Source organism: Ursus maritimus, unplaced genomic scaffold (genome assembly GCF_017311325.1).
Source record: "Ursus maritimus isolate PB19 unplaced genomic scaffold, ASM1731132v1 scaffold_7, whole genome shotgun sequence".
Classification (NCBI taxonomy): domain Eukaryota; kingdom Metazoa; phylum Chordata; class Mammalia; order Carnivora; family Ursidae; genus Ursus; species Ursus maritimus.
The window spans coordinates 2,509,154-2,533,737 of NW_024426885.1; the positions used below are offsets into that span (position 1 = coordinate 2,509,154).

Below are 24,584 nucleotides of genomic sequence, written 5' to 3' on the forward strand. Positions count from 1 at the left end.
AGCCTAAAGCAATGCACACGTGAGTCAGCTTATTTTTATCCCACAGGTATACAGCACCCCCCGCCCCGTGGATTAGCTGTGCCCACGGCTTCCACAAGGCCCCCGCCGCTCAAAGCAGCCGAGGATGAGCATGACCCAGGATGAAAACGGGATTTCATCTGAGTCTCCCAGAACTAGAGATTCCAGATAGATCATGCGGCCAGACTGGCCCCCACACAGGGAGCCAGCCAGCAAAACTCCACATCCTCAGCTTGACTCCAGCCTCTCCCAGGACGAGCATCTGACCGGCTCTTCCCTCTTACTCACCACTTACCCTCTCTCAGAGAGCGTGGCCCCAGGAGGAAGAGAGGTTGGCAGCCCAACAGCAGTTTCTAGGTGGCTATGGCCAGTCTAGCATCCACACCGCAAACCTGTTCCCAGACAGGTCAGAGTCCTGAGTAAATGTGCAAGCACGTCCTTACAACAGTGTTGATTCGAAAAATCACACCTGCGGGGCGCCTGGGTGGCTCAGTCCGTGAAGCATCCGCCTTTGGCTCAGGTCATGATCTCAGGGTCCTGGGATCGAATCTCACGTCAGACTCCCTGCTCAGCAGGGAGACTGCTTCTTCCTCTGCCCCTCCCCCTGCTCATGCTCTCACTCACTCTCTCTCAAATAAATCAATAAAATCTTACAAAAAAAAAAAAAGAAAAGAAAAATCACAGCTCATATGTCCTTGTGGGCATCATCCCAGGGACCTTATAAAAAACAGCTCTCTCTGCTTTTCAAGCTTTCTCAAGAATGAAAGCAGCTGCTGGGTCACCCCAGACAACACACAAACATACAGGACCAGAGCTCCATGCCCCACCCCCATCCCTTCCCCCTCTGAGGACCCACGCTGCCCGGGTGTGGAAGGCCCCTGGAAAGCACACGATAGCATATTCCCAATGCTTCTCGTAGTGGTGCTACAGAAAGAGCAAGTCAGTATCGGCATTCTCTCTCCCTATCCTCTCCGAGGGTTGGGGTATCTGCAAGATTCTTACCTTCATATAAAATATTTCAGAGAAATCAAATTGCCCCTTGTCAACTGAACTTCGGAGTTTGCAAAAGAGTCACGTGATAATTCAGCTCTAAATGGCCGTTCAGAGATAGAAAAATAACTTTAAAGTATGTATTGAATTTTTCTAGAGGCTGCTTACTTTTACTAGTATATTAAAATTATTTCTCCCTGAAGCATGAACAGAAATTTCACAAAATGCAAATGTCAGGACACTTGAACTCAATAAATTCACTTCTATTATCCTTCTATTCCTTCCCTAAGCCTGGCCATCACTCTGCTCAAGAATTAAATCAAGTAAGAACCACCACTCACTTAACGCAAGCTCTCACCTCAGCAGTAAGCTTATGTCTAATGTATTATACACTGAAAAAAATTTTCTTACAAAAACACAGCATAACCATCACAGCCACTAAATTTTCCCCTGGAAAAAAAATGCATGTTAAAGTAAGTGGTGCATTTTCCTCCTTCTCCCTAACTTGAGATTTCCCTTGGTAAAAGTCAAGAGAACAGAGTTCCAGCGTGCATATCACTCAAGGATCAATCAATTTTCTGGAGGCATTTTTCTCCGTGAGAAAAAACCACCACTCGCTCTAATCATTTTGGATTTTTTTGCCTGACATCACACTCGTTTCCTAGGGACAATCTAAATAAGCAAGTTCCATGAACTGAATACGTCTTACAGCACACTACCTTGAAAAGGCAGTGGAAAACATTTAGCATCAAAGACAAAGCTTCATCTATCAATGGGTGACATTTTAAAAACAAAACAGGAAGAAAAGCTAGAAAAAGAAAATCCAGTTTACCTGTCCTATTAAGGTAATGAAGAAGGCATTTATGATGCAGAATTCTTGTTAGTTTTAGTACTTTTTTATAATGTTCTGTAGATGTGTCTATTGGGAGAAGCTAGGGTATAACCCGGATTCAAACAGGCTCAGACTCTCAGCGAGTGCAAACAGCAAGATGGTCTTTCTCATTCACATTGCGCATCCAACATGGTCCACCGCGATCACAGAGCAGCACCAGCCACTCACAGTGGCACCTGGACCCACCCATCCCCACCCACTCCCCGCCCAGAAATGACATCACTTCCATCAACCCACTGGCCAGGACTGGTCACATGGCCAAGCCTAATTTCATGGAGACAGGGCTATTTTGGTCCCAAAGGCATCCCAAAGGACACCGAATCCTGTGGCGTTGGTGAGCCCCATAATAGCAAGCACACCACTTGCCTCTACCTTTACCCAGCGATGGACCCCAAAACCTGATGCAGAGACATGCAGTTCCCAACACCAGCCACCCATTAATAGTGTAGGGAAAGCTTTACAGGGCCCATCCTAAATCAGCAAACCCCACAACTCCGGGGTGGGTGGGACCCAGGCATCTGTGGCCTTTCGAAGTCCCGCCTGTGATTTCAGGATGCAGCCCTCCCTGATGGGGCTCAGCATCAGTCCCAGCTCCAGCCTCCCCACTGCCAGGAGGAGGAGGGACTAGACCAGCAGGATTTCTAAGGCTCGGGATCTCAGCCTGAGAAATAGTTCTGGTGAGCACTGCATATTCCAGTATCTGTCTGCCAGAGTTTGGATTCTGTGGCATCTAGATGGGGCCTGGGAATCTGCATTTGACTGGTGACCCCCCCCCCCCACACACACACACTTTAAAACACACTGCCAAGGAGGCTTCCATCTGTGATGGTTAATTTTATGTGTCAACTTGATTGAGCCAAGGGACACCCAGAGTGTTGGTACAACATAATTTCTGGGTGTGTCTATAAGGGTGCTTCTGGAAGAGATTAACATCTGATTGATTAGACCAAGTAAAAAATACGCTCTTTCCAATGCGGATGGCATCATCCACTGCACTGAGGGTCCATCTAGAACAAGACAGAGGGCGTGTAAATGTGCTCCTTTCTTTTGGGCTGGGACATCCATCTTCTCCTGCACTCAGACACTGGCGCCCCTGACTCTCTGGCCTTTGGACTTGGGATGAGAACTCACAGCGCTGCCCCCCCCCCCCGGGTTCTCAGGTCTCCAGACTCCGACAGAACCACCCCACCAGCCTTCCCGGGTCTCCAGCGTGCAGATGGTGGATTGGGGGCTTCTCGGCCTCTGTTACAGCATGGGCCAATTCCTGCACTAGACCTGCTCTCAGGTGTATCTAAGGCTTTACATAGTGCCAACCACAAATGGCCAGCCAGGCTCTCCTGGAGAAGGAGCTGCTTCCACTACGGCCAATCCAATCCTCCCCTTGCTTCGCTTCCCCGGCATCTCTACGGAAACCCCTCCCCGAGGTCCTGTCGGGGAAGAGCTCCCTACCACTTTCGGTTTGCTGCTTCCCACTATGAATCCACATTGGCTCAGACAAACCCTTGAAAAGCTGCACTGGGTCTCATTTTACCTTTCAACAGCACATTGCCAATGGTGGAGGAGATTAGAGGGGCCAGGAGGGCACAGAAATGACAGACAAGGACAAAACATGCCCACAGGTCCAGCGGTCCACACTGGAATTCATGCATTCCTACCCTATGTTAAGAGTTCCCAGCACTAAATAAGCACAATACTGGAACATATAAAACTGGACTCCTCCTTCCCCGTCTTCCCCCACGAGGGCAAGATTCTGGAACACGGAGGAAGAGGTTCCGTGCTGAAGTTCTAGGAAAACGGAACAAACCCCCTCCTCCCTCAGACAGAAAATGCTGTTTTTGCCACAGGATCCAAGTAATTTTTCCACCATTTCCAGGTGGACAGATGGAAGCCCATTTCAGCACCAACTCTGGGAATGATCCATTATTGTGAAATGTTACCCCAAGTCCTGAGCAGGAATGCTTCCCAGACCCTCACATCGCAGCAAACAGAGTGGACCATTGCTGGTCACGTGGGGCCTGTGGCAGCTGGGCACACACCACACAGATTGCCAGGCGGGGAGCAGATGCCCGTGAGGTTGACAGACAGACACGTGTGGACAATCAGAAGCTGGATTGGCTGACTCTGGAAAACAGTGTGGAGGTCCCTTAAAAAGTTAAAAATTGAGCTACCCTATGATCCAGCCATTGCACTACTGGGTGCTTACCCCAAAGATACAGATGTAGTGAAGAGAAGGGCCATATGCACCCCGATGTTCATAGCAGCAATGTCCACAATAGCTAAATCGTGGAAGGAGCTGAGATGCCCTTCAACAGATGACTGGATTAAGAAGTTGTGGTCCATATATACAATGGAATATTACTCAGCTATCAGAAAGAACGAGTTCTCAACATTTGCTACAACATGGACGGCACTGGAGGAGATAATGCTAAGTGAAATAAGTCAAGCAGAGAAAGACAACTATCATATGATTTCTCTCATCTATGGAACATAAGAACTAGGAAGATCGGTAGGGGAAGAAAGGGATAAAGAAAGGGGGGGTAATCAGAAGGGGGGAATGACACACGAGACCTGAAGCTTGGAGAAACCAAACTGAGGCTCTGTGAGGGGAAGGGTGGGGAATGGGATAGCTGGTGATGGGTAGTGAGGAGGGCTAATGCTGTGCATAAGGTGCACTTGGTGTTATATGCAATAGAATCATCAACTTACATCGAGAAACTAGGGTATTTAATGAGTGGTGACTAAATATAATATAATAAAAAATCATTAAAAAAATAAAAAATAAAATAAAATAAAAAAAAAAAAAAAAAAAAAGATGCTGGATTGGCTGGAACGCAGGCAGGTCGGTCCCGGTCAGGCCATGTGTGTTTTAGAAAGTGTCACCCCTCCTTATGGAGACCGGTCTTCGTCCAGCATCTGGGAAGGCTTTCTGCCATACCAACGCCATGGGCACTGAGGGGACAGGGAGAGCCCACATCCCCATCCAAGAGGCCCCAGCCGTGAGGGCACCGGGAGATGGAAGAGCCTGCCTGGTCCTGCCCAAATCCTCTCCCTCCCCTGCGGCTGCACCACACACCCCATCACTCCTGGAGGACGCAGCCCATTCCCAGCCTCCCTGAGCCTCTGGGTTTCCTGACATCTTGCAAAGGGAGGAGAAGAACTCAGGTTTCAGGTGGGGAGCTCTCCCATGATGGAGACAGGAAAGCTGGACCCAAGGTCCAACAGAGTAAATCAGGGGGCCTTCCTAGCCGCGTCTCAGGCACGTACCGATGGACATAGACGGGCTGCCTGGTCCAACAGAGTAAATCAGGGGGCCTTCCAGCCGCGTCCTCCCGCAGAGGAAGGTGTGCACAGAGGCGATGGCGTCCAGACCCGCGTCCTCTGATGACCTTGCACCTGCCCCTGCTCCCAGGGCCAGAGGACGGGGTCTGCAAGCCTCCCTGTGTGGTCCCTGAGGAGGGTGCTCCCCCTTGGAGACTAGGGCACCTGGTCCCAGCACGTCCTAGAGGCAGGAAATCCTGAGACAACTCTCAAGTGCAGAATCCACTCCCCGGCACTGCCCAGCTCCGGAACACCCCCGCCTGCCCAGTGAAACCCTGAGGGCACATCCTAAAGAATGCCTCTCACTCACTCCGACCTGGTGTGCCCTCCCTGGGGGACCCACGCCTCTCCTGGATGCTTGTCAGACTCCCAGCACCGCCTCTGACTACACCATCAACTTCGCCCACGTACTTCACTGTGTGCTAAGCTCTGTCGTTCCTGAGTCTGCTCAACACCTCCCACCTGCTCCGTCTGCGCCTCACCTGCTCCCACTCACGTTACTCTCCCAGCCTCTGCATTTCCCGTTAGCATCTGCCCAACCTACACCCGCCCGAATCTCCTAATATCTACGAGTATCATTTCCCATGAAAAGGCTCCAGATTCCCAGCCCAGCTCCAAGGCTCTCAGAACAACCCCGAGGAGGTACCCCCCTCTCTGCCCTGGACTGCCCCCCACCCCGGCCTGCATGCGCAGCCCTCTCTGCCTCCCCTCCACAGCCCTGCTGCCTGAAAGCCGGCCTCTGATGCCCGCCGGCAGAAGTCCCACCCACCACCCCCTTTCCAGCACCGTGGCAGGACAGACACCTGCACGGAAAACAATTAAAATAGTGCATAAGATCGATGTTGTTTGAACACAAACCCCACGGACGGCCCCAGGTAGGGAAGGTAAGGGGGTCTCCCCACATAAAGATGGGACTACAGAGGGTTTGCATTCTCTCAACCCTAACACAGGGGAAGGAGGAAAAATTGTCCTGAACACCACAAGCCTGTCCCTGTGCTGGTCTGCTGTCAGAATTCACACTGTTCTTAATCCACAAACGTCGAGCAGGAAATTTGAATTAAGCTGGTGCCTGGGAGGGAGGGAAGAGGTAAATGTGGAGCTTCTCTGGAGGAAATCGATCTCGACGCACCTCTCAAAGGTTCCCACCAAGTTAAGGGAAGGGAGCAGCGCATCTTCCGGGGAAGGAAGTCAATCCCCATGAGCGAGAAGCGGCAAAAGCAACAGAAGCAGCAGGAAAAGCGTCTTCTGATCGATATTTTAAAGAAATAGAAGGGAAAGACTGGAGCAAAAAGCAGAGTTGAAAAAATAGAATTTCTGGGTATGAAAATTTTGATGATTAAGAAGTCCTTGATCGGGGTGCCTGGGTAGCGCAGTCGTTAAGCGTCTGCCTTCGGCTCAGGGCGTGATCCCGGCGTGATGGGCTCGAGCCCCACATCAGGCTCCTCCGCTATGAGCCTGCTTCGTCCTCTCCCACTCCCCCTGCTTGTGTTCCCTCTCTCGCTGGCTGTCTCTCTCTGTCACATAAATAAATACAATCTTTAAAAAAAAAAAAAAAGAAGAAGAGGTCCTTGATCTCCACATCCAGAAAGATGGAGCAAATGCGCCATTCCTCCTGCGAAGTGTCATTATCCCCAAACCCTCGCCATTATCCATAAACCAATATAGGAAGATTCTGGAGGGCGGAAAGAAGGCCTCCTGACAGGGTCCTGGAGAGCCGAAGGAGACCTGTGGGTTCCCTTTCTCCCGGCTACGAAGCGGAATAAGCTGGCCCAACCCCCACCGAACCAGCAGAGGCCTGGGGGGAACCGGGACGTCCACCCCCACTGGGGGTGTCAGAGCAGAGCCAGCCAAGAGTCAGGACCCTGAGCAGTATCCAGCGGGCACAAGGCCACCCCTCCTCTCCCGGGGTCCACACAGGAGGCATGCAGGAGCCCCACGCCCCACACCCCTGCTCGGGCGGGTCGGTGGACGTGTACCAGAGACCGGGAGCTCGGCCCCTCCCGGCAGTAACAACACAGCGCACCCCCTAGCGCCGCGCACCCCCCTCCAGCTTTAACCTAGTCATCGGAGCGAATGAAGGAGCCCAGCCCCCTCTCAGGGGGCAGAGACTCTTTCTCCGCCTCTCCAAGGCACAAGTATCAAAGAACCCAGACTTGTCTTAGGCCCACCACATGTAGGGAGAAGAGCAACCAAAATACCAGGTATGAAACATAAATGTGACACACTGGTCACAAGCCTCTTGTGCAGAAAGTTAGAAACTTTACGGGAAGGAGTACAGAAGGCCCAGAGGAGCAGAGATGTGAGCCAGGCTCTTAGAGAGTCTCACGGTCCCCACGTGACTGCTGCTCCTCAGACAGGCCTACAAATTCCGTACAAGTCCAGCTAAAATCCCAACAAGCTCACGTTGTGTGTGGAACCTGGAGATTATTCTAGGTTGTCCATGGAAGAACAAATGACTAAGGATAGCCGAAACACTCCTGGAAAAGGGTAACCCGGTAGCAGGGGTAGATGGAGGACTTCCTTGACCAGAGATCAGAATGTATTAGGACCCTACGAGCATCCTCTCTTTGGGGAAGGGACTGGACATGTGGGAGGACCCAGGGTGAGGAGGATGCAGACCCACTGGAGCCCATCCCCACGGGGCAGAATGCAAACAGCGGCATCCACTTGGCAGGAAGCCTGACATCATCTAATAAGTTGTACGAGTGCCGGTCAAAGCCCCCCAGAAAACGGGCCCTCGGGGTCCATCCTTGAGAAACTGCTGCCCCATGCACGGAAGAGAAGCACGAGAATGCCAGAGAACGGCAGCTGCCCCGCTCACAAGGGCTGAGATGCCTGATGCCCCAGCAACAGTGCGTGGTACCCCCAGACAGGGAGATTACCCAGCAGTAAAAACAGACCAGCCAGATGCAGGGGCGGAGACGAACCCCAAAATCACAACGTCGAGCAGAGAAATAAACCACCTCCAGGCTGTAAAATCCCATTTCTAACTTCAAGCAGAGAAAAACGTAAATGATGTAGCAGGATGCGTATGAACGGAGCGAGTCTAAGGAAAAGCTAGGGATTCCGTCACGTTTCAGGACAGTGTTCAGCAGGTGGGGAGCTGGAGAGAGACAGAGAGAAGGAAAGGTGGTCACACAGGACACACGGTCACAGGAAGACCAACTGCCCCATTTCCTAGGGACTGGGACGTTCCGCAGACTTGGGAATTCCAGCACTAAAACCAGGACAGTCTTGAGCAAACAGACCGGCGCTGCCTCACACCGAGAACTTTTTTTTTTTTTAAAGATTTTATTTATTTATTCGACAGAGATAGAGACAGCCAGTGAGAGAGGGAACACAAGCAGGGGGAGTGGGAGAGGAAGAAGCAGGCTCATAGCGGAGGAGCCTGACGTGGGGCTCGATCCCATAACGCCGGGATCACGCCCTGAGCCGAAGGCAGACGCTTAACCGCTGTGCCACCCAGGCGCCCCCACACCGAGAACTTCTAAGGTTCCAGAATATTCTGACTTGACCCTGCGTGTGCTTCGTGTCATTGTGATTTTCTTAACTGGGTGTAGCTGGTTAAACGGTGACCCCCGCCCCCCAAAGAAAGATGTGTCCAAGTCCTAACACCCAGTACCTGGGAGTGTGACCTTATTTGGAGAAAGGGTCTTTGCAGATGTAAATAAACAAAGGGTCTCGAGATGACATCATCCTGGACAGGCCACGTGAGCCCTAAATGCAATGACAAGCGTCCCTGGAAGAGACAGAAGAGGAGACACAGAGAAGGGAAGAAGGCTTGTGGAGACGAGGCAGAGGCTGGGGGGGCGCCACTTGGGGCCATGGGAACGGGAGGAGGCAGGAAGGACCCTGCCTGGAGCCTCAGAGGGAGGTTGGACACCTTGACGTCTGTTGTTTAAAGCTCTTCCTAGTTTGTGGCCATTGGTTGCAGCAGTCAGAGGAAACCAATGCACTGGGCATATATGATTTAGACGCTGCTGTGTGTATATATTTTAAAATAAAAAGAACTGTTCACTCCCTCCTGTCCTTCCAGGCAGCAGCTGAAATGCTGCCTCCCCCCCATCACCACCACCACCACCGGCCCTCACTCCGCAATAAGCCCTGAGCGCATGTTTGAAACTCTATGTTTTGGCTTCTCCTGCATACCTGAGTAAATGCCTCTTATCTTCCCGGTTAGATGTAAATACCCTTGAAGACGCCGACCAAGACTCGTGGGATGTCCGGCAGCCCACACGCTGTCCAGAACAGTGTCTGGTGAACGGCAGCGCTCAGGCAATACTGATGAATGAATGAATGAATGAATGAATGAATGAATGAATGAATGGCAGCAAACCTCGACAAGGGCAAGACCAGGTCTGGTAAGACCCCCATGTTCCTCAGGTGTCAGAGGCCCCTGGAAGGCCACGCCTGGCCCCTCGAAGGCAGCCTGGAGCCGGCGGGCAGCAATCCCTGTCAGGTGGTCCTCAGTTTCCAACCACGTGCCTAGCCCTGCCACCGTGTTTGCCGTGCCAGCTCCTGGATCTGGCTCTTCTTCTGGGATGTTGGTGTTCACCCATCAGCGGGACGTTTGCCACGCCAACCCTGGCCATGGACGCGGGCTCCGATCCTCCGCGTGACCCTGCAGCCTGGCGACCGCTGCTACCATTAACTAGACGCTTCCTGGGCACCGAGTCCTGGTTTGAGCCAGGTCTCCATCTTGTCAGGTTCCACGTGACAGACTCCTCCTCTCAAATCTCATCAGTCTGTGGCCACTTGCAGACAGAGTTTCTGGAACCTTCCTGATGGGACCCTGCTATTTCCATGACCGGTCACCAGGGTATGAGACCCAGGCATCAACGCACGGTGAATCAGGAGTGTCCACCACAGCTGGGGCCTGACGCTGCCCTGCACGTCCCTACGAGCAGCACGCAGGGTCCCGAGGCTCTGCATTTCCCAGCTGCTCCCGCCTCAGCCTTCCAGCGTGGGCAGCCCGTGCGCAGTCAGTAGGACGAGCCAGAGAGGCTGATGCCTCAAACTGCTTCCCAACGACAGTGAGAGCCAATGGCTGGCTGCCCCGTGCCCAGAGAAGGCACCGCAAGCTCGGGACACCAGACACACCACCGCTCAGTGTTGGACATGGGGGGCTTCAGTTCCCCCAGACCCACCCCGTCTCTTCTCTGCAGCTGGGTTCCCCCCACTCCAGCTCCCAGTGAGCTCAGCCACTCACTGGAGTCCCGGTCAGGAGATAGGAGGGAGGAGGGTGAGGCTGGGTATTTATCCTCTCTCCTTATCTTGCTCTATCCCTGCAGGATCCCTCCAGCTAAATGCTCTCCTGGGTGGTGGGCTCTGCTCCTCTGAGTTCTTGCTCTCCCTCTCTCTCCCTCCCTCTCTCCCTCGGTCTCCCTTTCTCTTTCCTTTCCTCTCACTGTGTTCTCCCTTCTTGTCTCTTCACCCTGGAGTGGAGACAAGCCTCACAGCCCCAGCTCCAGAACACGGCACCACCCTTGGGTTTTCCCTGTAATACTCTGCCCACATCACCTTATCCTGCTGCTGAGCTCCGCTCAAATTGCTGTCTGAGGATGCGTCTGTTCTCCTCCCGGACCCACAGCAGAAGGGCCACCACGCTCCCAAAGCAAACCAGGCGACGACGCCAGGCTGCCCGGGACTCCCTCTAGGCTCCCCCAACCCAACCACAGGAACCAGGAGACCAGAGCCTGTCCAATCAGGGTGGGCGCGTCCCCGGCGCACCCGTCTGCTCTGCTCCCCAGACACCTGTGCCCAGGAGAGACTGAACGCACACCACGGGCTCCAGCCGTGACCGGCCCAGGAAGCTTGTGTGGCTCAGCAGTCACGTCTCAGGCTGGACTGCAGGATGTAACGTATCAGCAAACCTCCCATGCTGGACTTGGAGCTGAACTTCGACACACGAGGGTGGCTGACGGGTTGGGGGGCGCTCCCACGGGAGGAGAGCCGAGTGGCATGACCACTAGTGCAGGGGTCGGCTGGGACCCCGTGTGCCCCTGCCCGGGCAGCACAGCCTCCAACATGAAAGTAATGACACGCCGCGCTGGGATCCAGGGGCCTAAGGGAGGGAAGTATAATAAAAGATTCTGTTTTGTCCTTTGTCATTGATTTTGACCAGAAAGTCCATGATTTTATACACACACAGCTGTCAAGGGGCTCCCTTGTCTACACACTCCTTAGGAGAGAGCAGAGAGGCTAATCCTGGACCTAAAACCTGCCAGGCTTGAGCGTCCATCTGACCCCACAGGGCAATGATCTTTCCAGAGAGTTCCACGGCAAGGATTCCCGCTGGGAAGCCTGGTCTCGGGAACGGGGCAGGCCTGCAATCAAAATTACTTTCTGCCTTAAAGTTGGTGGCCCGATTCTTGGGTCCAAAGTCACTGTCAGTTAACAGAGGTCCAACAGTATGTTTCATTTCATGGGGACAAGTTCCTGGTGGCCGTGACTTCATTTCATGAAGGAAAACACTTCCCAGAGAGACGTGGTGTCACTTCTCCTCTTCCAAGGAAACCGGACGTGCCCGGCCCCTTGGGCACCTCCTATAATCGAGTCTGCACAGGCTCGTAGCTGGCGTGCTACATGTTATTGTGACTTGTCCAGAACCGCGCACGAGCGCTGGGAGGATTTAACGGGGATGGATGACTGCGTCTGAGCAGCCGTACCGGACGGTCTCAAAGCACGATTACCCAACGCCCACAATGGCGTCCTGTGGCCATAGTGACACTTCGGTGGTTATGCTTGCTACGTGTTCTGATTTTGACCTGCTTAAAGAGTAGCAGACGAGAGATACAGCAGCTTACAAATATGGAAATTATGTCCCCAGAGATTACACCTGTGTCAGAGAAGATTATTTTATCCAGTAAAATAGATTAGAAAGAGCGTAAGGACAACAGTAGCAACAATTCACTGGGCCCTTACTATGCGGCTGGTAAGTGCTTGAAATGTGCTGTGTAATTTATCTCAGTTGATGCTCATGAAAAATCCATGAGGCAGCTATCACAGACATTCCTGTTTTACAATGGGGGAAACTGAGGCAGAGTGCCATGGAATGGCTGCTCGAGGTGGCAGAACCAAGTTTTGAGCCTTGGCCATTGGCTCTGATCACTCACAGGTTTAACCCGCACTCTGTGTGGCCCAAACCCTGAAATACCACAGCTCCTTCCAGGAATGCCTTGGGTGCTGGGCCTCGGAGAGCCACAGCCATGGGAGGGGCAGTCATGCCCAGAGCTGGCGTGGCCCCGGTGCCGGTGAAGCCACGACACCAAGGTCTCGGACTGAAACATCCTGCTGGAGTCTGAGTCATGACCAGACCCGGAGTCTTCCCAATCCAGCCCCAAGGCTGCCCCCGCATCCTGGGTCCTTCCACTCATAGAAGGTCCTCAGTGGGAGACCCCGCCCCATGGCACCCGCGCACTTAGAACCCTCCAAGAAAGGGTCACCCTGGCTGTGTGGGGCCAGTTCCTGGGCCTCCAGGCACACACGGAGATCACTGCCCCCTCGCCATGTTCTAACCCCGTGGCTGGTCTCTCGGATGACGCCGGTCCTTCTCCAGAGCTAGCACTCGCTCTCACTCGTTCACAACCTTCCAGAGCTCAGACCGAGTCTCAGCATGGAGAAAGTACTACTTCCCCTAACATGGATAAAAACGGAATCTGCGTAAACCCTTGCCGTGCGAGGAAATGCTGCGTGGCTGATGGAGAAAAGTGGGCATCACAGAGGACATGTTCTCTGTGTTCTCAAGAGAAACTGGGAAAAAGCATCAGCGTGGCGACAACCCAGGCGTCCAGCAGAGCTGGGGCAGACACGGTGCGTGCCGAGCCCTCTGCGGACCCCGCCTGAGTCTCTGTCCAGCTCTAGAAGGACCCTGCCCAGGGCTCCGAAAGCAGTGACTCTCCACAACCCCCTGCTGGGTCTGCTCCCAAGTCACCGTGGCCCAAGCAGAGCCCATGCCTGTGCGGTATCCCAGGGCTGGTCTGAATGCTTCACTTGGAAAACCCAGGTCCCAAGCAAACCCCCTGCACCTGTCCCCTGAGAGTTCTCACCAGCTAGATGTCTCTCCGTGCCCTCCACACCCCGGGCCACACCCACCACAGTCCTGCAGGGCGAGATCCGTACCAGAAGAGACCCGGCAGAGGGGGCAGCTCAAGCCACTGCCTTCCCAACACCTGCCCCTGACCCTGTCTGAGCCGCTGGGGAGGGAGGGGAGCCATGCAGACGGAGGGAAAGACTCCGGCTCTGCACTCCCTAACCCCAGCCCCGCTTCCACCACACAGCTGGGAAGTCCCAGCCTCCCAGCCTTTTGAAGTGGAAGGATGTCACACATGCTTCAGAAAACGTTCTCTATCCTGCTGCCCCAGGAGAGTAGACACTTCGAATGGGTTTTCCACACTCACAGTGTCCCGTGTCTGTGCAGCGTGCTGTGAGATCCACAGGAGACATCAAAGAGCTCTGCAGAAGGGAAGAGAAAATCATCTTATAGTCCAAGTGAACTGCTATCATAAACAAATTGTAACGATTTAATGTGTTTATGGAAAGCTAAATTTCCTGCATTTTCAGCACACTCGCCTGCCCTTTGGGATCTATCATATAGTTCAAACAGCCAGCAAGCTGTCCCCGCCAGCTATAAGATGTTAATAGCCTGACACTGTTGGATTGCGTGATGTGTGAGTGATGCACTTTACTTTTATAGGATACCATCAGTAATACACAAAAGGCATTGTACAACACAAGGCAATTGTTTAAATTCCTGTACCCAATTCTAAGGAAACTCCAGGGGAAGTCCTGGGCGGAAGTTTCCCCTGCATGGGGGTCTTTGCTCCTGGGGAACTGGCGCTGGAAGGTTGCAAACTGATTTTTCAAATCCCTCTCCTCCATCTGAGTACTCGTGAAGCCGTGATTCAAAAAGTTGTCTTCCAAATGAATGTGCAGAAGATACTCTGCTCCATCTTTACCCCCCTCTGATCACGAATTGTGCATGGGGAGGGGTTCAGTGCCCATCAACAGGCTCGCCCAAAAGTGATCAGCCTCTCGAGACAGCCCCAGGCCCAAGTGTGCAGGTAGTGAATGCGAATGCGGCAGCCGAGGCCGGGGCTGCCCTGCTGGTCAGTGCCTACAAGGTCCTCTGCAAGGCCCTGGGGTCCTGCCATCTGCTCCAAGCACCAGAGAAGGGGCACCGCTGTCCCTGACCTGGGCAGCCAGGAGGCCAGGAAGCAGCTCTCAGAGTCACCACTAAGTGCATCCTGGAAACTGTTGATGTTGGGACAAAAGGACCCACAGAACCAAATGGTTAGTGGTGATTGCATTTCATCACGAAACTTTCACACTCAGCATGGCAATAAATTATTTATGGCATAGCAGACAGCCCTACAGCAATCACGTGCATCGTGTCAAGACAAACATGGAAGGTTTCCTGCAGACATTTCCAGCATTTTCTGGTCAGAGCGAGCTGCCTGCACCATCCTGGGTGGGGCCTTCCCGAGGGACTGCTCTTTGGAGCTGGGACAGGCTTTCTCTGGGCAATCCCTCATCCCAGGCCTCTCACCCAGGGCATCCCAGATCTGCTCTGATTCTGCAGGGTGAGGAAGGCACATGTCCCACCCCAGGGTAAGGCCTCCCCACCCCCACCGTACCTCTCCTCCTCACGCACTGCTCTCTCTAGTGGGGAGCAGCATAAATGCATGTTCCCACTCTGTGCCCACAGGATTTCTGACAGCTGATGTGGACTCTGAACCCTGAAGATGAAGGAGAAGCCTCTCCTGGTGCCACTTTCCTGGAAGGTCTTGTACAAAACAAGGGCAGCTCAACCGCATTCCACAGACAACTGTGCTAGGGGACCCTGGTGGCTCTCCCATGGGAAAGGCCGCTAAGGGAAGTGACACCAGGAGAAAAGGCACAGCAGGAGCCTCTCCACCTGCCAGGGGCTGCTCCAGGACCAAAGCCCGGCCAGCTCTGTCCCTGCCATGGGTTGCACTCCCGCCCCCAGCCACCTGCACGTGATCCCGTGTCATCTGACTTACTCTCCTGGCAAACTCGCCTTCTCGCTGGTCCTGCTGGGAGCAGCTGTGTGTCTCCCACAGCAGGTCCCTGCGGTGCTGCACGGGAAGGAGGCCCCAGCAAGCACACACACTCGGTCTCCACAATGCTGTCATCTGCATTTTCAAGCACCCCTTTAGAAGCAAGGTGGGAACTGTGCAGCAGGCTCACTGCTGAATTCAGAGCAGGTGCTCAAGAAACATTAACTGCCACAAACCAACCCCCCCAGGCCGTGGCAATGTCAGAGCCAGGGGCTTGGGCTTACTTCTACTTCATGTTTAATGTAACAAAGGGAATGAAACGTAAAGAGATGAATGATAATCACAAACCATCATCTACAAAGCTTAAATGTTTAGCCACTATTTTTCAGAAAAGAACCTGCATTCAATATTATAACTATATTTTTTATATTTATGGAGCACCATCGTATACCGCATACTGGGCTAGCTCTTTGCTAAGCATTGAAGAGAAATTATCATTCTACACATACACACACATATGCACACAAACACACAAATTCACATGCACACACAAATACATGTGCACACAGGTGTACAAATGTGTGTGCACAATATGCATGCAACTACAGATAGCCGTACACACACAGACACGCATATACACGCTTGCTTGCACACGCACCACGAATACAGACATGCGCACACAAGATCACACATGTGTGCACACAAGCAGTGCATACCCAACTGTGTGCACGTGTGAATACATGTGAGTACATGTGCACACACAAGCATGTGTGTATGAACATATGCCGACATGAATGCACACGTGCACACATACACTTGCAAATTCAGACACATGTGTACTAGTACAAGCATGCACACTCATACACACACACACTCACACACACACACACACACACACACACACACGAGAGCCTCCGGTCAAAGGGCCTGCTCATGGCACAATCGCTAAAACTGCCCGGCTCTGGACGGCCACCGCTTCCATGCGAGGAACGGCTGGTTCCCACGACCAGACAACGCCATGGGTTAGCACTGACCCTCTAGCCCCCAGCAGAGCCCTGAAGCCAGCCCTGCCCCCCACGACATGCCGGAGAGGGAAGTGGCCCAAGGTTTGATTCAAACTGGAAAATGCACTTGATTGTTGTCTCTAGGCCAGCTTTTATTTCTCCATCTATATGGTAATATATCTCAACTTTGCTTCTTATAGAAATGTTCAAACACGCGTGAAAGACAGAAAGCAATTTAACGATCCCCGTGGACCCATCACCCAGCATCCCACCCGCCCCACGTCCTCCCCGTGTGTCCTCCCCTCCCCGCGGGCCGGGTGGGCAGCGGAAGTGAGACATGAGGGTCAAACGGCATCTGGCACCTCGTAAGCACTGAATTCACAGTAACGATTAACTAAGAATAACCCTGTCTTTACATGTACTTTCTTTTTTTTTTATTATGTTATGTTAGTCACCATGCAGTACTTCATTAGTTTTTGATATAGTGTTCAATGATTTATTAGTTGTGTATAACACCCAGTGCTCATCATAACACGTGTTCTTAGCACCCATCACCAGGCTACCCCATCTCCCTGACCCCCTTCCCTCTGGAACCCTCAGTTTGTTTCCCGGAGTCCATAGTCTCTCATGGTTCACCACCCTCTCTGATGTCCCCCCTTCAGTTTTCCCTTCCTTCACCTAATGTCCTCCATGCTATTCCTTATGTTCCACATATAAGTGAAACCGTATGATAATTGTCTTTCTCTGCTTGACTTATTTCACTTAGCATAATCCCCTCCAGTTCTGTCCATGTTGATGTAAATGGTGGGTATTCATCCTTTCTGATGGCTGAGTAATATTCCATTGTATATATGGACCACATCTTCTTTATCCATTCGTCTGTTGAAGGGCATCTCGGCTCCTTCCACAGTGGGGCTATTGTGGACATTGCTGCTATGAACATTGGGGTGCATATGCCCCTTCTTTTCACTACATCTGTGTCTTTGGGGGACACATACTTTCGAACAGCAAAGCAGGGCAGAGAAGGAGCTGCCTCAGGTGAGGACACTAGCACGTGGAGGCTAGGGGTTGACCCCAGCCTCTGCCTCTCACTCTCTGACCCCACTGAACCCAACGAGGCAGCTTCATGGGCCTCGAGGACCCTCCTGCCACTTGACATCACAGAAGTCTAAGACGCAGAGTCATTGGTATTTGGACTCCAAAAACATCACACGGAAAACCAGAGGAACCTTCCTGAGGCATCATTCTTGTGAGTCTAGCCAGCACAGGTCTGAGAAGCACCTTCCATTACGTCTGAACGTCTCCTTTCTCCAATCTTTTTTTTTTTTTTTTTAACTCTGCCTTTAACTCTGGAGGACAGGACTTCGTCCCTCTGAGTTTGAAGCGGGGCTGCTGCGTCAGGCACACCTGCCCGGCTCCCACGGGCGTCAGTTATCGCCGCCGGCACACTCTGCACAAAGCCCCACCTGACTCACCGGCCCCTTCTGGAGCGCAGTGGAGAGCCGTGCAGGGGGAAGAAAGGCTGCTGGGCTTCAACACGGAGGCTCCCAAGTGTCACCTGGAATCCACTCTGTCCACTTCACGTCCCACTCTAACACGTCTGCTGATGCTCTCCCTGCTCAGACGGTCAGGGCTGCTCCCTTCGAGCAGGCGTCTCTAGCACTGACGCACGCAGGGCAGGAGGTCCACAGAGACCCCGAGAGGCACCGCACAAAGCACAGCCTGCTGGGACTCTCCAGGCAGGGGCCAGACACCTGTCCCCAGTCCCCCGGGCGCTGGGGGTGGAGCAGGGAGTGGCTTCCTTTACAGATCAGAACCTGAGCTGGGGAGAATACAGCACCCACCAGGACAGAGGAAGAGGGGGATTAGAACCTCGTGTCCCACAGCCCCGTCCTACACCCTCAAGTCCCACAGCCCCCGTCCTACACCCTCATGTCCCACAGCCCCCGTCCTACACCCTCATGTCCTACAGCCCCATCCTACAGCTTATGTCCCATGCCCTCTGTGTCCCACGCCCTATGTCCCATGCCCCCCTGTCCTACACCCTCAGGTCCCCATGCCCCATTCACACACGCCATCCAGGGCCAGGTAACAAGGAGGCAGACGTGGCAAATTTCCCAAAGATGATGTCTAAACTCAGCAGGCTGTGCCCTCCACTTCTCCTGCTCTTCCTCCTCTAAGCTCAAGCCTTTCATGATGTTTTGTTGCTGTGGATAGTTTGGAAAATTACTACGGAGTGGCTGGGACATGGGGGAGGGGAGGGGCAGGGAGGCTCAACGCTCCCGATTACACTGAATGAATCACAATTTGGTGTTTCCGCCTACAGAGCGAGTGTTCTCCAGGCGTGAGCAGGGGAGTGTTTGCCGTCCCGGACTGATTTACCCTAGAAAATGCTTTGACATACAGTGTGCCAGGCTCCCCCGCTGCCTGACCCCCCACCCAGCAGTAGCTGTAATTCTGGGGTAAGCAGGTACCTGGCACTTAGCACAATTCCCCAGCTAAATAAAATATTCCATAAACACGGGGTGCACAGAATCTTAATGTCACTCCTTGTAGTGGGGTTTTACTTGGCTCAAAAACCGCTCTTTGGCCACCAGTTCCTTTTCAGCGACGTGTCCAGTGAAATTCACATTCTCCCCATGGCTGGAGCGCCTTCCTCCGTCTCTGTGCCCCTCCACTTCATGATGGGCTCTACAAAACAGCAGCTTGAATTGAAGTTGAGTGGTCATTTCAGTCCCAGCTCATCTTTTTACAGCTTTCAAAGAATGTTTAAAATTCCTTCAGTTGAGCCTTAGGCATCATGTGAATTTTTTAGGTAAGTAAACAAAAACTGATTTCCATTTGGGAATTAGTGAGGAATGAGCAATTCACAGCTTGGTTTCAAGGTAATAGCTCAGGAGCTGGCTTGAGTAGACGCTAGACGCTAGAAAATGCACCCCAGGCTGACTTGAGAAAAGACCTTTCTCTCCAGATGAATAACCACTTGAAAGCAACGTGAGGCTTGATGCAGAGCAAGTGCCTCTTGCCCCCAGTGGAACCGCCCTCAGGAAGATCCAAGTAGGCCAAGCCAGGGTTAATCAGGGGCACTGAAAGGGAGCAGCATCCCCAGGCCGTGTCCTCACTTCTGAATGCAGGACGTTTACGTGCCCCTATAGGCAATGCCCCAGTTCTTACACAGTTATTCCTTTTTCACCACAGGTTAAACTCCTGTCATTGGTTCTTTTCTTATTTTCCTAGATAATGTGAGACGTTGGAGCCGTAGTTCTCAGCCTTAGCTGCATGCTGGAAACAGCTGGAGAGACTTAGAAATACAGATGCCCGGGTCTCACCCCCAGAGGTTCTGACTCAGGCGGTCCAGGGCATGGCTGGCTTCAGCCTTGCAATTCAAACGTGCAGCCAAGGTGCGGAAGTCCTTTGTTGGGGCTGTCCCTGGGTTGCCGAGCCAGCCAAAGGGAAGAGCCTGGAGGTAAAAGGGGAGGGACAGCAGTGGAGAGAGAGGAGGGAAGGGGGAGAAGGAGGGAGGAAGAGAACGGCTTGTGAAGGACAGATAAACAGCCTAGACCACAGAACACATTCCCTGAGGAACAGAAGAAAATGTCCCATGTGTGCTTCATGCCTGAGAAGGACATAATAGGAACAGAAATTCAATAAAAATAGTCACTCAAAGGCAAGATTATAAAACAAAATAAGATGAGAATGGAAATTGCAGACTCCGGGAAACAAATTGACCAAAACACCATCATTACAGAAATAACCGTGTGAAGTCGAAACATCAAGAGAGAAGCGACACACAGCTCACAGGGGGCAGTGAGCCCAGGGAGGCAGGGGAGGCGCGGACGGAGCAAAGGATGAGAGGCAGGTCATGGGCAGCAGTAAGCAAACACAGGGGAAGCTGGCTCCCCCAAAACAGAGAGCCCAACCAGCACGTGGAGCCCAAGGGGTCAAGGATAGAAGGAACAATTTCACAGAAAGTTTGTGAATCTACAGCTCAAATTCTCATACCATGTTTCAAGCTAAAATTACAGAAAACAATCACAAAAAGACATCCCGTTTGAGGCACTGATTTAAGTTTAAGGAAAAGATTCTTGGGTCATCCAGGTAAATAAAGAATTCACCTGCCAAAGTCAGCACTGCAGAGACAATGGGGCACTGGCCCCCAAGTTCTAGGGAAGAGAACCGTGGCTCCAGCCACAGTGTCCTTCAGCTGTAAAGACAACAGGCAGAAGTTTACAAACACGAAAGATCTCAGGACCGCACGAGCCATTCAGGCACAAAACCCTGCCAATGGGAAAGAAAGTCTTGGCACTGCTCCCACAGTGGACACCAGAAGGCAGGAGGGGAACTCCACGGTGTCCTCAGGAGAAGAAAGGAGTGCAGAGTATAAAGAGGGATAGACATCCCCAAGCTCCCACAGCCTACGGGAATATGGTAACTGGGTTGGTCTAGGAAAAATCACTGGCAACAAATCCAGCCACCTAGGAAATGAATAGAAACAATCTAGAACAAAGCAGTCTTCGCTCAAAGGGCTGGAGGTAAGGGGCGAGCCCACCGAACAAAGAACCAAGGCCAAACACATATGGAGATTAGTTACAAGGTGAACACATGTGTTGGTAGCTGTGACATATTATTAAAATCACAGCTGACAAAAGCTTGAAGGGGGGGAGAAGGCATATCTCCGTATCTCTCCTAATAGAGAAGCAACCAATAACTGGGAAATGAAAACACGTAGGTTAGATAATACGACTCCACTCCAACCTGACCATCCCACACAACTATCTTCATAACCTTGGAGGCATCGCTGTGTCACCAATATCTCTTTTAGTTAGAAATACCTGAAGTCGGCAGTCTCTTCAAGCTTATTTGCATTTCTCTTATCTTCATGCAAAATTAAATTTCATACACATTCTCAAAGATAACATATACAGTATAATCTCAGCTTACGACAGGCTCCCTGCACCAGCCACGTGACTGAACATGCGTCCTCCTTCCTTCCATGTGTTCCTGTGCCAATGTCTACCAAGTACCCCCAAGTAATGGGCAACTGAGTCAGGGCCTTTTTTCCACTTCCTTATTATATCCTCTTTATTGCATACCTTTCTAGAAGACTATATATCCTCGTTCCAAAACCAGAGGGGGAAAAAAAAGGTTTTCCACAAGAAAAAAAAACTGTAAGATCCCAACTGCCAAGTGTGGCTCCATTTGTCTCCAAGCTGAGCCCCTTCCACTGCCTCCCTGGGGGCCCCTTGAGCCTGCTGTCTCTCCCTCAGCCTGCACCTTCCTTCCTCTGTCCTCATGCAATGGATCCTGGGGGATGAGCTATGGAAACCCAACAGCGCCCGGACTCAGGGAGCAAAGGCTGCCGGTGGAATCTGACACCATCTCCCCCACACCCCACAACGGAGTTGCTCTCGCTCTGTCCCAGATCCCAAGAAAAGTAGTCAGCACACACTAGATGCTTTAGGGAAAGGTGATAAAAAAATAAAATACAGGGTGATATTATGGAAACTTCATGCCCATAAATATGACAATACAGCAGAAATTATTTTCTAGTCAAATTCAAAACACAAATTGACATAGTAAATGCTTGCTAGGTTTTCTTTTTTGTTCTTTTTAATGGAGGAAAAGTTTCCAACAGAAAAAAAAAAAACAATGTGCACATGAGCAGAAGGGGAGGACACAGTCCAACCCAGTACAGAGGAATATTTCAGAACTTGTAAATGAGACTCTGCCCTGCTACTCCATCCCAGCGTCCTAGGCCAGGTTGCTTCCATTTCTACCCCAGCCAGCCCTTAGCGGTGCCGTCCTACTCTCCAGACCCGGCCATCGCTCAGAGGAGACAGACCGTGAGGAGAAAGAACAGGATGCCCAAATGCACAGGACTCAGAGCATGGCATGACCATGACCAGCTGGCAGTCCACTGTTTCCCCAAGCAGGACTTGGTACACCTGATTCTGTTAAGATGGGGGGGGCAGTCAAAGGTGTGGCTGTGTCCTGGAGTAGTCTCTCTCTCATAAGTCTGGATCCAAGTCCAGGCTCAGAACATAGTTCCGGAAAGACCTGGGGCCAAGGGAGGTACCATGGTGTCCTGGGAATCAGAGACCCGAAAGTTGGGGGCAGGGTCTTGGGCAGTAGCTCCTCCACCAACAGGCCTTCAAGTTCAGGGTCCTCTCTCAGAGGGCCATTCTGTCTTGCCGGAAGGGGCACTTGGCACTGCCGAGCACTGTTCACCCCTCAGCCCACCTGGCAGTGTGCTTTCACACCTGAGACAGGTAAGGGTCTGGAAAGCAGGACACCACCGCTAAGGGCTGACTGGGGTAGAAATGGAAGCAGTCTGGCCTAGGATGCTGGGATGGGGTAGGAGGACAGAGTGTCACTTACAAGTTCTGGGACATTTCCAAATATTTCTGGATGGTGTCCTCCCACAAAGTTCATGTCCACCCAGAACCTCGGAATGTGACCTTATCTGGAAATAGGCTCTTTGTAGCTGTGCTGTAATGAGTTGGGGTGAGGTCATCCTGCACTAGAGTGGTCCCTACATCCAAATACTGGTGTCCTTGTAAGAACAGAGCAGAGACACACATGGAGGGAAAGGCTGTGTGACATCAGAGGCCCCGATGGGAAGGCCACAGAAGCTTCCAGAAAGAAGCCCGAGGAGGCAGGAAGGACCTTCCTGAGGGAGCCCTGGCTGCCAAAAGCGGCATCTCGGACTTCCGACCTCCAGGATGTGAGAGAGTACGTGTCTGTTGTTCTGAGTCCCCCAGTTTGTGATGCTTGGTAAGACAGCCCTGTGACACTCATCTATGGGGAGACGGATTTGTGGGAGAGTCCCTTGAGTGTGGGGGCAGAGGGGAGAGTCTGAATGTGGCAGACATCTCCTGCCCCTCCTATCACAACTGCACCTTAGTTCCCTTCTCACTCAGCTCAACCTCCAGGACAAGTTCGAGAACCTTCCCGGCATGTTCAGCTATCAAATTCTATCACGGCCAGAGTCCTTCCAAACTCCCATCTCCATCTGACTTGAACCCCACGCCCACTCCAGGGGCTGGCCTGGCTCCATGGTGGAGGCCAGACACGGCCCTATCTGCCCACCTCCCGGGGTGCTCAGAAGCAGCAGACCCTCTCCAGGCCCCTTGGCCCTGCAGCCTGACTGTCCCTTTCCCAGCTCAGTGCCCTCCCAAACACACCCCTCCACCAGCAGGTCTCTGCTGAGCACCCGATTTCCTCAGCTCTGGGCCTGGGGCTGGCAGCAGGTGCTCCTGGAGCTGGCCTTCCAGTGGATTCCACCACTTCCCAGCACGTGCTGGTGAAAATGCCAGGAAGAGCCTGAAGCTCCCGTCTCCCCACTCTGCTGAGCTGCCCTCGTGCTACAGGCCAGCCTGGGGGCCCACAGACGGGGTCGTGGGGGGTATGCCCTTTGATCAGAAGGAAGGAGGAAGTGAGGGCTCACGCTGATGCCCCCTGCTCTGACCCTGACCTCCTCGGGACAGGCTGGAAGGAGGAGGGCACAGGGGGTCTGATCCCTGGACTCAACTGGGGGAGGTCTGTGCCCCTGCTGCCTGCGGTCCCCTCTGCCTGGAGGGGTAGCCATGAAGATGACAGGCCTGGCTTTCAAGCGGCAGGTGTCTGGCCACTTCTTATGGGTTGAACTGCGTCCCCAGAAGATATGTTGAAATTCTAACCCCCAGTACCTCAGAATGTGACCTAATTTGAAAACAGAGTCTCTACAGAGGCAACCAAGTTAAGAATAGGGTCCCTAATCCAGTTCACCATATGTGATGGGGACCAGCCCACCTGGAGCTTATGAACAAATACTTGGTCAGAGACCAAGCCTACAGTGTGATCTGTGCACCTGCTGGGGGCCACCTGGACGGATTATCAGTGCAAGGATTATCTCCCAGACAAGCCGACTGGACCTGGGATGCCTGCCTGGAGCGAGACCAATCAGATTCCCCACCCAGGATCTGGGACTGAATGCGGAAGGAGCCCGAGAGAGTCTCCGGGAGGCAGAGAGGAGCCACGCGGGGTGAGGGTCTGAGTCCCCAGTTTGCCAGAGGCAGAGTGAGTCTACAGATGTGTCTGCTAAGGTTTTCCTTCAGAGCAGAGCCAGCCCTGCTCTACTGAGCCCTGACGGGTGAGCTCTTACCAGGATGGGCGGGGAGGGGAAGTATCTGCAGCCTTAGAACAAACCTCCTTTCCATGGGCTGCCTACGTGGGTTTCTGTCCCTTGCAACCAAACAACTGCCGGCAGGAGATGCCACTCATGCCAGGTTCTCTCTCGGCCTGTGATGCCCCTGGTTCTGCACGGCTCTGGAACCGCTACTGGGATTTATGCCACCTTTCTGA

The 24,584-nt window shown here is 52.6% G+C and overlaps 1 long non-coding RNA gene across 1 annotated transcript in view; it reads right to left on the minus strand.

Moving 5' to 3' along the window:
* LOC121101293 overlaps positions 1–24,584 on the minus strand; it is a 381,066-nt gene that overhangs the window by 179,816 nt on the left and 176,666 nt on the right. The window contains exon 4 of the long non-coding RNA XR_005833280.1: positions 13,618–13,672. This is a non-coding gene — a long non-coding RNA (uncharacterized LOC121101293). The remainder of the gene's footprint in view (positions 1–13,617; positions 13,673–24,584) is intronic.